At 50.1% G+C, this 12,729-nt stretch overlaps 24 non-coding genes across 24 annotated transcripts; all 24 read right to left on the reverse strand.

Annotated features, from left to right (window-relative positions):
* Positions 1–28: 28 nt before the first annotated feature.
* On the reverse strand, positions 29–147 carry LOC128370556 (5S ribosomal RNA). Its single transcript, XR_008322649.1, has one exon. It is a non-coding gene; the product is annotated as a 5S ribosomal RNA (ribosomal RNA).
* A 413-nt stretch (positions 148–560) lies between these two features.
* LOC128369878 (5S ribosomal RNA) lies at positions 561–679 on the reverse strand. Its single transcript, XR_008322043.1, has one exon. It is a non-coding gene; the product is annotated as a 5S ribosomal RNA (ribosomal RNA).
* Positions 680–1,092: 413 nt separating this feature from the next.
* On the reverse strand, positions 1,093–1,211 carry LOC128370557 (5S ribosomal RNA). Its single transcript, XR_008322650.1, has one exon. It is a non-coding gene; the product is annotated as a 5S ribosomal RNA (ribosomal RNA).
* A 413-nt stretch (positions 1,212–1,624) lies between these two features.
* LOC128370622 (5S ribosomal RNA) lies at positions 1,625–1,743 on the reverse strand. Its single transcript, XR_008322711.1, has one exon. It is a non-coding gene; the product is annotated as a 5S ribosomal RNA (ribosomal RNA).
* A 412-nt stretch (positions 1,744–2,155) lies between these two features.
* LOC128370585 (5S ribosomal RNA) lies at positions 2,156–2,274 on the reverse strand. Its single transcript, XR_008322676.1, has one exon. It is a non-coding gene; the product is annotated as a 5S ribosomal RNA (ribosomal RNA).
* A 413-nt stretch (positions 2,275–2,687) lies between these two features.
* On the reverse strand, positions 2,688–2,806 carry LOC128370617 (5S ribosomal RNA). Its single transcript, XR_008322706.1, has one exon. It is a non-coding gene; the product is annotated as a 5S ribosomal RNA (ribosomal RNA).
* A 413-nt stretch (positions 2,807–3,219) lies between these two features.
* On the reverse strand, positions 3,220–3,338 carry LOC128370255 (5S ribosomal RNA). The gene has a single exon (XR_008322366.1). It is a non-coding gene; the product is annotated as a 5S ribosomal RNA (ribosomal RNA).
* A 413-nt stretch (positions 3,339–3,751) lies between these two features.
* LOC128370464 (5S ribosomal RNA) lies at positions 3,752–3,870 on the reverse strand. Its single transcript, XR_008322564.1, has one exon. It is a non-coding gene; the product is annotated as a 5S ribosomal RNA (ribosomal RNA).
* Positions 3,871–4,283: 413 nt separating this feature from the next.
* LOC128370465 (5S ribosomal RNA) lies at positions 4,284–4,402 on the reverse strand. Its single transcript, XR_008322565.1, has one exon. It is a non-coding gene; the product is annotated as a 5S ribosomal RNA (ribosomal RNA).
* A 413-nt stretch (positions 4,403–4,815) lies between these two features.
* Positions 4,816–4,934, reverse strand: LOC128370466 (5S ribosomal RNA). Its single transcript, XR_008322566.1, has one exon. It is a non-coding gene; the product is annotated as a 5S ribosomal RNA (ribosomal RNA).
* Positions 4,935–5,347: 413 nt separating this feature from the next.
* LOC128369879 (5S ribosomal RNA) lies at positions 5,348–5,466 on the reverse strand. The gene has a single exon (XR_008322044.1). It is a non-coding gene; the product is annotated as a 5S ribosomal RNA (ribosomal RNA).
* Positions 5,467–5,879: 413 nt separating this feature from the next.
* Positions 5,880–5,998, reverse strand: LOC128370558 (5S ribosomal RNA). Its single transcript, XR_008322651.1, has one exon. It is a non-coding gene; the product is annotated as a 5S ribosomal RNA (ribosomal RNA).
* A 413-nt stretch (positions 5,999–6,411) lies between these two features.
* LOC128370493 (5S ribosomal RNA) lies at positions 6,412–6,530 on the reverse strand. Its single transcript, XR_008322591.1, has one exon. It is a non-coding gene; the product is annotated as a 5S ribosomal RNA (ribosomal RNA).
* Positions 6,531–6,942: 412 nt separating this feature from the next.
* On the reverse strand, positions 6,943–7,061 carry LOC128369880 (5S ribosomal RNA). Its single transcript, XR_008322045.1, has one exon. It is a non-coding gene; the product is annotated as a 5S ribosomal RNA (ribosomal RNA).
* A 413-nt stretch (positions 7,062–7,474) lies between these two features.
* On the reverse strand, positions 7,475–7,593 carry LOC128370559 (5S ribosomal RNA). The gene has a single exon (XR_008322652.1). It is a non-coding gene; the product is annotated as a 5S ribosomal RNA (ribosomal RNA).
* A 413-nt stretch (positions 7,594–8,006) lies between these two features.
* LOC128369881 (5S ribosomal RNA) lies at positions 8,007–8,125 on the reverse strand. The gene has a single exon (XR_008322046.1). It is a non-coding gene; the product is annotated as a 5S ribosomal RNA (ribosomal RNA).
* Positions 8,126–8,538: 413 nt separating this feature from the next.
* Positions 8,539–8,657, reverse strand: LOC128370560 (5S ribosomal RNA). Its single transcript, XR_008322653.1, has one exon. It is a non-coding gene; the product is annotated as a 5S ribosomal RNA (ribosomal RNA).
* A 413-nt stretch (positions 8,658–9,070) lies between these two features.
* Positions 9,071–9,189, reverse strand: LOC128370624 (5S ribosomal RNA). The gene has a single exon (XR_008322713.1). It is a non-coding gene; the product is annotated as a 5S ribosomal RNA (ribosomal RNA).
* Positions 9,190–9,600: 411 nt separating this feature from the next.
* LOC128370467 (5S ribosomal RNA) lies at positions 9,601–9,719 on the reverse strand. Its single transcript, XR_008322567.1, has one exon. It is a non-coding gene; the product is annotated as a 5S ribosomal RNA (ribosomal RNA).
* A 412-nt stretch (positions 9,720–10,131) lies between these two features.
* Positions 10,132–10,250, reverse strand: LOC128370618 (5S ribosomal RNA). Its single transcript, XR_008322707.1, has one exon. It is a non-coding gene; the product is annotated as a 5S ribosomal RNA (ribosomal RNA).
* Positions 10,251–10,663: 413 nt separating this feature from the next.
* LOC128370266 (5S ribosomal RNA) lies at positions 10,664–10,782 on the reverse strand. The gene has a single exon (XR_008322379.1). It is a non-coding gene; the product is annotated as a 5S ribosomal RNA (ribosomal RNA).
* Positions 10,783–11,195: 413 nt separating this feature from the next.
* LOC128370278 (5S ribosomal RNA) lies at positions 11,196–11,314 on the reverse strand. Its single transcript, XR_008322390.1, has one exon. It is a non-coding gene; the product is annotated as a 5S ribosomal RNA (ribosomal RNA).
* A 413-nt stretch (positions 11,315–11,727) lies between these two features.
* On the reverse strand, positions 11,728–11,846 carry LOC128370494 (5S ribosomal RNA). The gene has a single exon (XR_008322592.1). It is a non-coding gene; the product is annotated as a 5S ribosomal RNA (ribosomal RNA).
* Positions 11,847–12,259: 413 nt separating this feature from the next.
* Positions 12,260–12,378, reverse strand: LOC128370561 (5S ribosomal RNA). Its single transcript, XR_008322654.1, has one exon. It is a non-coding gene; the product is annotated as a 5S ribosomal RNA (ribosomal RNA).
* Positions 12,379–12,729: the final 351 nt, after the last annotated feature.

Below are 12,729 nucleotides of genomic sequence, written 5' to 3' on the forward strand. Positions count from 1 at the left end.
CCTTTGGTGACAGCTGAGAGGGAAAAAAAGCTTACAGCACCTGGTATTCCCAGGCGGTCTCCCATCCAAGTACTAACCAGGCCCGACCCTGCTTAGCTTCCGATATCAGATGAGATCGGGCGTGTTCAGGGTGGTATGGCCGTAAGCGACGAAACAGGCCGCAGAAAGCCCATTTAAACATGCTGTGACACCACTGACAGTTGCTCACACCAGCTGAGTGGCGGATAATGGTGTCTCAGCCATCAAACACATGCTATCCTTTAACAGTACTTTGATAGGAATAGTTGTTTTTTTTCTGCGGAGAAACACACAGCTGGAAGGACTGCAACCTTGTTCCTCAGGCCATTTGTGTACATGCGGGATGATTGCAGGCTTTTTACAGGCTGTAACAGTGAGAACTGGAACCCTAAAAACTACTTGGAAAGTGAGGCGTCTCAGTGCCACCTCTCTGGCGTGCATTCAGACACAGCTGGAATGATTGCAGCTTTTGTTCCTCAAAGCCCTGTGTGCGGTGATGGAGCAACAGCTCCCTCCTTTGGTGACAGCTGAGAGGGAAAAAAAGCTTACAGCACCTGGTATTCCCAGGCTGTCTCCCATCCAAGTACTAACCAGGCCCGACCCTGCTTAGCTTCCGAGATCAGACGAGATCGGGCGTGTTCAGGGTGGTATGGCTGTAAGCTACAAAACAGGCCGCAGAAAGCCCATTTAAACATGCTGTGACACCACTGACAGTTGCCCACACCAGCTGAGTGGCGGATAATGGTGTCTCAGCCATCAAACACATGCTATCCTTTAACAGTACTTTGATAGGAATAGTTTTTTTTTTTCTGCGGAGAAACACACAGCTGGAAGGACTGCAACCTTGTTCCTCAGGCCATTTGTGTACATGCGGGATGATTGCAGGCTTTTTACAGGCTGTAACAGTGAGAACTGGAACCCTAAAAACTACTTGGAAAGTGAGGCGTCTCAGTGCCACCTCTCTGGCGTGCATTCAGACACAGCTGGAATGATTGCAGCTTTTGTTCCTCAAAGCCCTGTGTGCGGTGATGGAGCAACAGCGCCCTCCTTTGGTGACAGCTGAGAGGGAAAAAAAGCTTACAGCACCTGGTATTCCCAGGCGGTCTCCCATCCAAGTACTAACCAGGCCCGACCCTGCTTAGCTTCCGATATCAGATGAGATCGGGCGTGTTCAGGGTGGTATGGCCGTAAGCGACGAAACAGGCCGCAGAAAGCCCATTTAAACATGCTGTGACACCACTGACAGTTGCTCACACCAGCTGAGTGGCGGATAATGGTGTCTCAGCCATCAAACACATGCTATCCTTTAACAGTACTTTGATAGGAATAGTTGTTTTTTTTCTGCGGAGAAACACACAGCTGGAAGGACTGCAACCTTGTTCCTCAGGCCATTTGTGTACATGCGGGATGATTGCAGGCTTTTTACAGGCTGTAACAGTGAGAACTGGAACCCTAAAAACTACTTGGAAAGTGAGGCGTCTCAGTGCCACCTCTCTGGCGTGCATTCAGACACAGCTGGAATGATTGCAGCTTTTGTTCCTCAAAGCCCTGTGTGCGGTGATGGAGCAACAGCGCCCTCCTTTGGTGACAGCTGAGAGGGAAAAAAAGCTTACAGCACCTGGTATTCCCAGGCGGTCTCCCATCCAAGTACTAACCAGGCCCGACCCTGCTTAGCTTCCGAGATCAGACAAGATCGGGCGTGTTCAGGGCGGTATGGCCGTAAGCGACGAAACAGGCCGCAGAAAGCCCATTTAAACATGCTGTGACACCACTGACAGTTGCTCACACCAGCTGAGTGGCGGATATTGGTGTCTCAGCCATCAAACACATGCTATCCTTTAACAGTACTTTGATAGGAATAGTTGTTTTTTTTCTGCGCAGAAACACACAGCTGGAAGGACTGCAACCTTGTTCCTCAGGCCATTTGTGTACATGCGGGATGATTGCAGGCTTTTTACAGGCTGTAACAGTGAGAACTGGAACCCTAAAAACTACTTGGAAAGTGAGGCGTCTCAGTGCCACCTCTCTGGCGTGCATTCAGACACAGCTGGAATGATTGCAGCTTTTGTTCCTCAAAGCCCTGTGTGCGGTGATGGAGCAACAGCACCCTCCTTTGGTGACAGCTGAGAGGGAAAAAAGCTTACAGCACCTGGTATTCCCAGGCGGTCTCCCATCCAAGTACTAACCAGGCCCGACCCTGCTTAGCTTCCGAGATCAGACGAGATCGGGCGTGTTCATGGTGGTATGGCCGTAAGCTACGAAACAGGCCGCAGAAAGCCCATTTAAACATGCTGTGACACCACTGACAGTTGCTCACACCAGCTGAGTGGCGGATAATGGTGTCTCAGCCATCAAACACATGCTATCCTTTAACAGTACTTTGATAGGAATAGTTGTTTTTTTTCTGCGGAGAAACACACAGCTGGAAGGACTGCAACCTTGTTCCTCAGGCCATTTGTGTACATGCGGGATGATTGCAGGCTTTTTACAGGCTGTAACAGTGAGAACTGGAACCCTAAAAACTACTTGGAAAGTGAGGCGTCTCAGTGCCACCTCTCTGGCGTGCATTCAGACACAGCTGGAATGATTGCAGCTTTTGTTCCTCAAAGCCCTGTGTGCGGTGATGGAGCAACAGCGCCCTCCTTTGGTGACAGCTGAGAGGGAAAAAAAGGTTACAGCACCTGGTATTCCCAGGCGGTCTCCCATCCAAGTACTAACCAGGCCCGACCCTGCTTAGCTTCCGAGATCAGACGAGATCGGGCGTGTTCAGGGTGGTATGGCCGTAAGCTACAAAACAGGCCGCAGAAAGCCCATTTAAACATGCTGTGACACCACTGACAGTTGCTCACACCAGCTGAGTGGCGGATAATGGTGTCTCAACCATCAAACACATGCTATCCTTTAACAGTACTTTGATAGGAATAGTTGTTGTTTTTTTGCGGAGAAACACACAGCTGGAAGGACTGCAACCTTGTTCCTCAGGCCATTTGTGTACATGCGGGATGATTGCAGGCTTTTTACAGGCTGTAACAGTGAAAACTGGAACCCTAAAAACTACTTGGAAAGTGAGGCGTCTCAGTGCCACCTCTCTGGCGTGCATTCAGACACAGCTGGAATGATTGCAGCTTTTGTTCCTCAAAGCCCTGTGTGCGGTGATGGAGCAACAGCGCCCTCCTTTGGTGACAGCTGAGAGGGAAAAAAAGCTTACAGCACCTGGTATTCCCAGGCGGTCTCCCATCCAAGTACTAACCAGGCCCGACCCTGCTTAGCTTCCGAGATCAGACGAGATCGGGCGCGTTCAGGGTGGTATGGCCGTAAGCGACGAAACAGGCCGCAGAAAGCCCATTTAAACATGCTGTGACACCGCTGACAGTTGCTCACACCAGCTGAGTGGCGGATAATGGTGTCTCAGCCATCAAACACATGCTATCCTTTAACAGTACTTTGATAGGAATAGTTGTTTTTTTTCTGCGGAGAAACACACAGCTGGAAGGACTGCAACCTTGTTTCTCAGGCCATTTGTGTACATGCGGGATGATTGCAGGCTTTTTACAGGCTGTAACAGTGAGAACTGGAACCCTAAAAACTACTTGGAAAGTGAGGCGTCTCAGTGCCACCTCTCTGGCGTGCATTCAGACACAGCTGGAATGATTGCAGCTTTTGTTCCTCAAAGCCCTGTGTGCGGTGATGGAGCAACAGCGCCCTCCTTTGGTGACAGCTGAGAGGGAAAAAAAGCTTACAGCACCTGGTATTCCCAGGCGGTCTCCCATCCAAGTACTAACCAGGCCCGACCCTGCTTAGCTTCCGAGATCAGACGAGATCGGGCGTGTTCAGGGTGGTATGGCCGTAAGCGACGAAACAGGCCGCAGAAAGCCCATTTAAACATGCTGTGACACCGCTGACAGTTGCTCACACCAGCTGAGTGGCGGATATTGGTGTCTCAGCCATCAAACACATGCTATCCTTTAACAGTACTTTGATAGGAATAGTTGTTTTTTTTCTGCGCAGAAACACACAGCTGGAAGGACTGCAACCTTGTTCCTCAGGCCATTTGTGTACATGCGGGATGATTGCAGGCTTTTTACAGGCTGTAACAGTGAGAACTGGAACCCTAAAAACTACTTGGAAAGTGAGGCGTCTCAGTGCCACCTCTCTGGCGTGCATTCAGACACAGCTGGAATGATTGCAGCTTTTGTTCCTCAAAGCCCTGTGTGCGGTGATGGAGCAACAGCGCCCTCCTTTGGTGACAGCTGAGAGGGAAAAAAAGCTTACAGCACCTGGTATTCCCAGGCGGTCTCCCATCCAAGTACTAACCAGGCCCGACCCTGCTTAGCTTCCGAGATCAGACGAGATCGGGCGTGTTCAGGGTGGTATGGCCGTAAGCTACGAAACAGGCCGCAGAAAGCCCATTTAAACATGCTGTGACACCACTGACAGTTGCTCACACCAGCTGAGTGGCGGATAATGGTGTCTCAGCCATCAAACACATGCTATCCTTTAACAGTACTTTGATAGGAATAGTTTTTTTTTTTCTGCGGAGAAACACACAGCTGGAAGGACTGCAACCTTGTTCCTCAGGCCATTTGTGTACATGCGGGATGATTGCAGGCTTTTTACAGGCTGTAACAGTGAGAACTGGAACCCTAAAAACTACTTGGAAAGTGAGGCGTCTCAGTGCCACCTCTCTGGCGTGCATTCAGACACAGCTGGAATGATTGCAGCTTTTGTTCCTCAAAGCCCTGTGTGCGGTGATGGAGCAACAGCGCCCTCCTTTGGTGACAGCTGAGAGGGAAAAAAAGCTTACAGCACCTGGTATTCCCAGGCGGTCTCCCATCCAAGTACTAACCAGGCCCGACCCTGCTTAGCTTCCGAGATCAGACGAGATCGGGCGTGTTCAGGGTGGTATGGCCGTAAGCGATGAAACAGGCCGCAGAAAGCCCATTTAAACATGCTGTGACACCACTGACAGTTGCTCACACCAGCTGAGTGGCGGATAATGGTGTCTCAGCCATCAAACACATGCTATCCTTTAACAGTACTTTGATAGGAATAGTTGTTTTTTTTCTGCGCAGAAACACACAGCTGGAAGGACTGCAACCTTGTTCCTCAGGCCATTTGTGTACATGCGGGATGATTGCAGGCTTTTTACAGGCTGTAACAGTGAGAACTGGAACCCTAAAAACTACTTGGAAAGTGAGGCGTCTCAGTGCCACCTCTCTGGCGTGCATTCAGACACAGCTGGAATGATTGCAGCTTTTGTTCCTCAAAGCCCTGTGTGCGGTGATGGAGCAACAGCTCCCTCCTTTGGTGACAGCTGAGAGGGAAAAAAAGCTTACAGCACCTGGTATTCCCAGGCTGTCTCCCATCCAAGTACTAACCAGGCCCGACCCTGCTTAGCTTCCGAGATCAGACGAGATCGGGCGTGTTCAGGGTGGTATGGCTGTAAGCTACAAAACAGGCCGCAGAAAGCCCATTTAAACATGCTGTGACACCACTGACAGTTGCCCACACCAGCTGAGTGGCGGATAATGGTGTCTCAGCCATCAAACACATGCTATCCTTTAACAGTACTTTGATAGGAATAGTTTTTTTTTTTCTGCGGAGAAACACACAGCTGGAAGGACTGCAACCTTGTTCCTCAGGCCATTTGTGTACATGCGGGATGATTGCAGGCTTTTTACAGGCTGTAACAGTGAGAACTGGAACCCTAAAAACTACTTGGAAAGTGAGGCGTCTCAGTGCCACCTCTCTGGCGTGCATTCAGACACAGCTGGAATGATTGCAGCTTTTGTTCCTCAAAGCCCTGTGTGCGGTGATGGAGCAACAGCGCCCTCCTTTGGTGACAGCTGAGAGGGAAAAAAAGCTTACAGCACCTGGTATTCCCAGGCGGTCTCCCATCCAAGTACTAACCAGGCCCGACCCTGCTTAGCTTCCGATATCAGATGAGATCGGGCGTGTTCAGGGTGGTATGGCCGTAAGCGACAAAACAGGCCGCAGAAAGCCCATTTAAACATGCTGTGACACCACTGACAGTTGCTCACACCAGCTGAGTGGCGGATAATGGTGTCTCAGCCATCAAACACATGCTATCCTTTAACAGTACTTTGATAGGAATAGTTGTTTTTTTTCTGCGGAGAAACACACAGCTGGAAGGACTGCAACCTTGTTCCTCAGGCCATTTGTGTACATGCGGGATGATTGCAGGCTTTTTACAGGCTGTAACAGTGAGAACTGGAACCCTAAAAACTACTTGGAAAGTGAGGCGTCTCAGTGCCACCTCTCTGGCGTGCATTCAGACACAGCTGGAATGATTGCAGCTTTTGTTCCTCAAAGCCCTGTGTGCGGTGATGGAGCAACAGCGCCCTCCTTTGGTGACAGCTGAGAGGGAAAAAAAGCTTACAGCACCTGGTATTCCCAGGCGGTCTCCCATCCAAGTACTAACCAGGCCCGACCCTGCTTAGCTTCCGAGATCAGACGAGATCGGGCGTGTTCAGGGCGGTATGGCCGTAAGCGATGAAAAGGCCGCAGAAAGCCCATTTAAACATGCTGTGACACCACTGACAGTTGCTCACACCAGCTGAGTGGCGGATAATGGTGTCTCAGCCATCAAACACATGCTATCCTTTAACAGTACTTTGATAGGAATAGTTGTTTTTTTTCTGCGCAGAAACACACAGCTGGAAGGACTGCAACCTTGTTCCTCAGGCCATTTGTGTACATGCGGGATGATTGCAGGCTTTTTACAGGCTGTAACAGTGAGAACTGGAACCCTAAAAACTACTTGGAAAGTGAGGCGTCTCAGTGCCACCTCTCTGGCGTGCATTCAGACACAGCTGGAATGATTGCAGCTTTTGTTCCTCAAAGCCCTGTGTGCGGTGATGGAGCAACAGCTCCCTCCTTTGGTGACAGCTGAGAGGGAAAAAAAGCTTACAGCACCTGGTATTCCCAGGCTGTCTCCCATCCAAGTACTAACCAGGCCCGACCCTGCTTAGCTTCCGAGATCAGACGAGATCGGGCGTGTTCAGGGTGGTATGGCTGTAAGCTACAAAACAGGCCGCAGAAAGCCCATTTAAACATGCTGTGACACCACTGACAGTTGCCCACACCAGCTGAGTGGCGGATAATGGTGTCTCAGCCATCAAACACATGCTATCCTTTAACAGTACTTTGATAGGAATAGTTTTTTTTTTTCTGCGGAGAAACACACAGCTGGAAGGACTGCAACCTTGTTCCTCAGGCCATTTGTGTACATGCGGGATGATTGCAGGCTTTTTACAGGCTGTAACAGTGAGAACTGGAACCCTAAAAACTACTTGGAAAGTGAGGCGTCTCAGTGCCACCTCTCTGGCGTGCATTCAGACACAGCTGGAATGATTGCAGCTTTTGTTCCTCAAAGCCCTGTGTGCGGTGATGGAGCAACAGCGCCCTCCTTTGGTGACAGCTGAGAGGGAAAAAAAGCTTACAGCACCTGGTATTCCCAGGCGGTCTCCCATCCAAGTACTAACCAGGCCCGACCCTGCTTAGCTTCCGATATCAGATGAGATCGGGCGTGTTCAGGGTGGTATGGCCGTAAGCGACGAAACAGGCCGCAGAAAGCCCATTTAAACATGCTGTGACACCACTGACAGTTGCTCACACCAGCTGAGTGGCGGATAATGGTGTCTCAGCCATCAAACACATGCTATCCTTTAACAGTACTTTGATAGGAATAGTTGTTTTTTTTCTGCGGAGAAACACACAGCTGGAAGGACTGCAACCTTGTTCCTCAGGCCATTTGTGTACATGCGGGATGATTGCAGGCTTTTTACAGGCTGTAACAGTGAGAACTGGAACCCTAAAAACTACTTGGAAAGTGAGGCGTCTCAGTGCCACCTCTCTGGCGTGCATTCAGACACAGCTGGAATGATTGCAGCTTTTGTTCCTCAAAGCCCTGTGTGCGGTGATGGAGCAACAGCTCCCTCCTTTGGTGACAGCTGAGAGGGAAAAAAAGCTTACAGCACCTGGTATTCCCAGGCTGTCTCCCATCCAAGTACTAACCAGGCCCGACCCTGCTTAGCTTCCGAGATCAGACGAGATCGGGCGTGTTCAGGGTGGTATGGCTGTAAGCTACAAAACAGGCCGCAGAAAGCCCATTTAAACATGCTGTGACACCACTGACAGTTGCCCACACCAGCTGAGTGGCGGATAATGGTGTCTCAGCCATCAAACACATGCTATCCTTTAACAGTACTTTGATAGGAATAGTTTTTTTTTTTCTGCGGAGAAACACACAGCTGGAAGGACTGCAACCTTGTTCCTCAGGCCATTTGTGTACATGCGGGATGATTGCAGGCTTTTTACAGGCTGTAACAGTGAGAACTGGAACCCTAAAAACTACTTGGAAAGTGAGGCGTCTCAGTGCCACCTCTCTGGCGTGCATTCAGACACAGCTGGAATGATTGCAGCTTTTGTTCCTCAAAGCCCTGTGTGCGGTGATGGAGCAACAGCGCCCTCCTTTGGTGACAGCTGAGAGGGAAAAAAAGCTTACAGCACCTGGTATTCCCAGGCGGTCTCCCATCCAAGTACTAACCAGGCCCGACCCTGCTTAGCTTCCGATATCAGATGAGATCGGGCGTGTTCAGGGTGGTATGGCCGTAAGCGACGAAACAGGCCGCAGAAAGCCCATTTAAACATGCTGTGACACCACTGACAGTTGCTCACACCAGCTGAGTGGCGGATAATGGTGTCTCAGCCATCAAACACATGCTATCCTTTAACAGTACTTTGATAGGAATAGTTGTTTTTTTTCTGCGGAGAAACACACAGCTGGAAGGACTGCAACCTTGTTCCTCAGGCCATTTGTGTACATGCGGGATGATTGCAGGCTTTTTACAGGCTGTAACAGTGAGAACTGGAACCCTAAAAACTACTTGGAAAGTGAGGCGTCTCAGTGCCACCTCTCTGGCGTGCATTCAGACACAGCTGGAATGATTGCAGCTTTTGTTCCTCAAAGCCCTGTGTGCGGTGATGGAGCAACAGCGCCCTCCTTTGGTGACAGCTGAGAGGGAAAAAAAGCTTACAGCACCTGGTATTCCCAGGCGGTCTCCCATCCAAGTACTAACCAGGCCCGACCCTGCTTAGCTTCCGAGATCAGACAAGATCGGGCGTGTTCAGGGCGGTATGGCCGTAAGCGACGAAACAGTCCGCAGAAAGCCCATTTAAACATGCTGTGACACCACTGACAGTTGCTCACACCAGCTGAGTGGCGGATAATGGTGTCTCAGCCATCAAACACATGCTATCCTTTAACAGTACTTTGATAGGAATAGTTTTTTTTTCTGCGGAGAAACACACAGCTGGAAGGACTGCAACCTTGTTTCTCAGGCCATTTGTGTACATGCGGGATGATTGCAGGCTTTTTACAGGCTGTAACAGTGAGAACTGGAACCCTAAAAATTACTTGGAAAGTGAGGCGTCTCAGTGCCACCTCTCTGGCGTCCATTCAGACACAGCTGGAATGATTGCAGCTTTTGTTCCTCAAAGCCCTGTGTGCGGTGATGGAGCAACAGCGCCCTCCTTTGGTGACAGCTGAGAGGGAAAGAAAGCTTACAGCACCTGGTATTCCCAGGCGGTCTCCCATCCAAGTACTAACCAGGCCCGACCCTGCTTAGCTTCCGAGATCAGACGAGATCGGGCGTGTTCAGGGTGGTATGGCCGTAAGCTACGAAACAGGCCGCAGAAAGCCCATTTAAAAATGCTGTGACACCACTGACAGTTGCTCAAACCAGCTGAGTGGCGGATAATGGTGTCTCAGCCATCAAACACATGCTATCCTTTAACAGTACTTTGATAGGAATAGTTTTTTTTTTCTGCGCAGAAACACACAGCTGGAAGGACTGCAACCTTGTTCCTCAGGCCATTTGTGTACATGCGGGATGATTGCAGGCTTTTTACAGGCTGTAACAGTGAGAACTGGAACCCTAAAAACTACTTGGAAAGTGAGGCGTCTCAGTGCCACCTCTCTGGCGTGCATTCAGACACAGCTGGAATGATTGCAGCTTTTGTTCCTCAAAGCCCTGTGTGCGGTGATGGAGCAACAGCGCCCTCCTTTGGTGACAGCTGAAAGGGAAAAAAAGCTTACAGCACCTGGTATTCCCAGGCGGTCTCCCATCCAAGTACTAACCAGGCCCGACACTGCTTAGCTTCCGAGATCAGACGAGATCGGGCGTGTTCAGGGTGGTATGGCCGTAAGCTACGAAACAGGCCGCAGAAAGCCCATTTAAACATGCTGTGACACCACTGACAGTTGCTCACACCAGCTGAGTGGCGGATAATGGTGTCTCAGCCATCAAACACATGCTATCCTTTAACAGTACTTTGATAGGAATAGTTGTTTTTTTTCTGCGGAGAAACACACAGCTGGAAGGACTGCAACCTTGTTCCTCAGGCCATTTGTGTACATGCGGGATGATTGCAGGCTTTTTACAGGCTGTAACAGTGAGAACTGGAACCCTAAAAACTACTTGGAAAGTGAGGCGTCTCAGTGCCACCTCTCTGGCGTGCATTCAGACACAGCTGGAATGATTGCAGCTTTTGTTCCTCAAAGCCCTGTGTGCGGTGATGGAGCAACAGCGCCCTCCTTTGGTGACAGCTGAGAGGGAAAAAAAGCTTACAGCACCTGGTATTCCCAGGCGGTCTCCCATCCAAGTACTAACCAGGCCCGACCCTGCTTAGCTTCCGAGATCAGACGAGATCGGGCGCGTTCAGGGTGGTATGGCCGTAAGCTACAAAACAGGCCGCAGAAAGCCCATTTAAACATGCTGTGACACCACTGACAGTTGCTCACACCAGCTGAGTGGCGGATAATGGTGTCTCAGCCATCAAACACATGCTATCCTTTAACAGTACTTTGATAGGAATAGTTGTTTTTTTTTTGCGGAGAAACACACAGCTGGAAGGACTGCAACCTTGTTCCTCAGGCCATTTGTGTACATGCGGGATGATTGCAGGCTTTTTACAGGCTGTAACAGTGAAAACTGGAACCCTAAAAACTACTTGGAAAGTGAGGCGTCTCAGTGCCACCTCTCTGGCGTGCATTCAGACACAGCTGGAATGATTGCAGCTTTTGTTCCTCAAAGCCCTGTGTGCGGTGATGGAGCAACAGCGCCCTCCTTTGGTGACAGCTGAGAGGGAAAAAAAGCTTACAGCACCTGGTATTCCCAGGCGGTCTCCCATCCAAGTACTAACCAGGCCCGACCCTGCTTAGCTTCCGAGATCAGACGAGATCGGGCGCGTTCAGGGTGGTATGGCCGTAAGCGACGAAACAGGCCGCAGAAAGCCCATTTAAACATGCTGTGACACCGCTGACAGTTGCTCACACCAGCTGAGTGGCGGATAATGGTGTCTCAGCCATCAAACACATGCTATTCTTTAACAGTACTTTGATAGGAATAGTTTTTTTTTTTCTGCGGAGAAACACACAGCTGGAAGGACTGCAACCTTGTTTCTCAGGCCATTTGTGTACATGCGGGATGATTGCAGGCTTTTTACAGGCTGTAACAGTGAGAACTGGAACCCTAAAAACTACTTGGAAAGTGAGGCGTCTCAGTGCCACCTCTCTGGCGTGCATTCAGACACAGCTGGAATGATTGCAGCTTTTGTTCCTCAAAGCCCTGTGTGCGGTGATGGAGCAACAGCGCCCTCCTTTGGTGACAGCTGAGAGCGAAAAAAAGCTTACAGCACCTGGTATTCCCAGGCGGTCTCCCATCCAAGTACTAACCAGGCCCGACCCTGCTTAGCTTCCGAGATCAGACGAGATCGGGCGTGTTCAGGGTGGTATGGCTGTAAGCTATAAAACAGGCCGCAGAAAGCCCATTTAAACATGCTCTGACACCACTGACAGTTGCCCACACCAGCTGAGTGGCGGATAATGGTGTCTCAGCCATCAAACACATGCTATCCTTTAACAGTACTTTGATAGGAATAGTTTTTTTTTTTCTGCGGAGAAACACACAGCTGGAAGGACTGCAACCTTGTTCCTCAGGCCATTTGTGTACATGCGGGATGATTGCAGGCTTTTTACAGGCTGTAACAGTGAGAACTGGAACCCTAAAAACTACTTGGAAAGTGAGGCGTCTCAGTGCCACCTCTCTGGCGTGCATTCAGACACAGCTGGAATGATTGCAGCTTTTGTTCCTCAAAGCCCTGTGTGCGGTGATGGAGCAACAGCGCCCTCCTTTGGTGACAGCTGAGAGGGAAAAAAAGCTTACAGCACCTGGTATTCCCAGGCGGTCTCCCATCCAAGTACTAACCAGGCCCGACCCTGCTTAGCTTCCGATATCAGATGAGATCGGGCGTGTTCAGGGTGGTATGGCCGTAAGCGACGAAACAGGCCGCAGAAAGCCCATTTAAACATGCTGTGACACCACTGACAGTTGCTCACACCAGCTGAGTGGCGGATAATGGTGTCTCAGCCATCAAACACATGCTATCCTTTAACAGTACTTTGATAGGAATAGTTTTTTTTCTTTCTGCGGAGAAACACACAGCTGGAAGGACTGCAACCTTGTTCCTCAGGCCATTTGTGTACATGCGGGATGATTGCAGGCTTTTTACAGGCTGTAACAGTGAGAACTGGAACCCTAAAAACTACTTGGAAAGTGAGGCGTCTCAGTGCCACCTCTCTGGCGTGCATTCAGACACAGCTGGAATGATTGCAGCTTTTGTACCTCA

The sequence above is a fragment of the Scomber japonicus genome, chromosome 12, assembly GCF_027409825.1.
Source record: "Scomber japonicus isolate fScoJap1 chromosome 12, fScoJap1.pri, whole genome shotgun sequence".
Classification (NCBI taxonomy): Eukaryota; Metazoa; Chordata; class Actinopteri; order Scombriformes; family Scombridae; genus Scomber; species Scomber japonicus.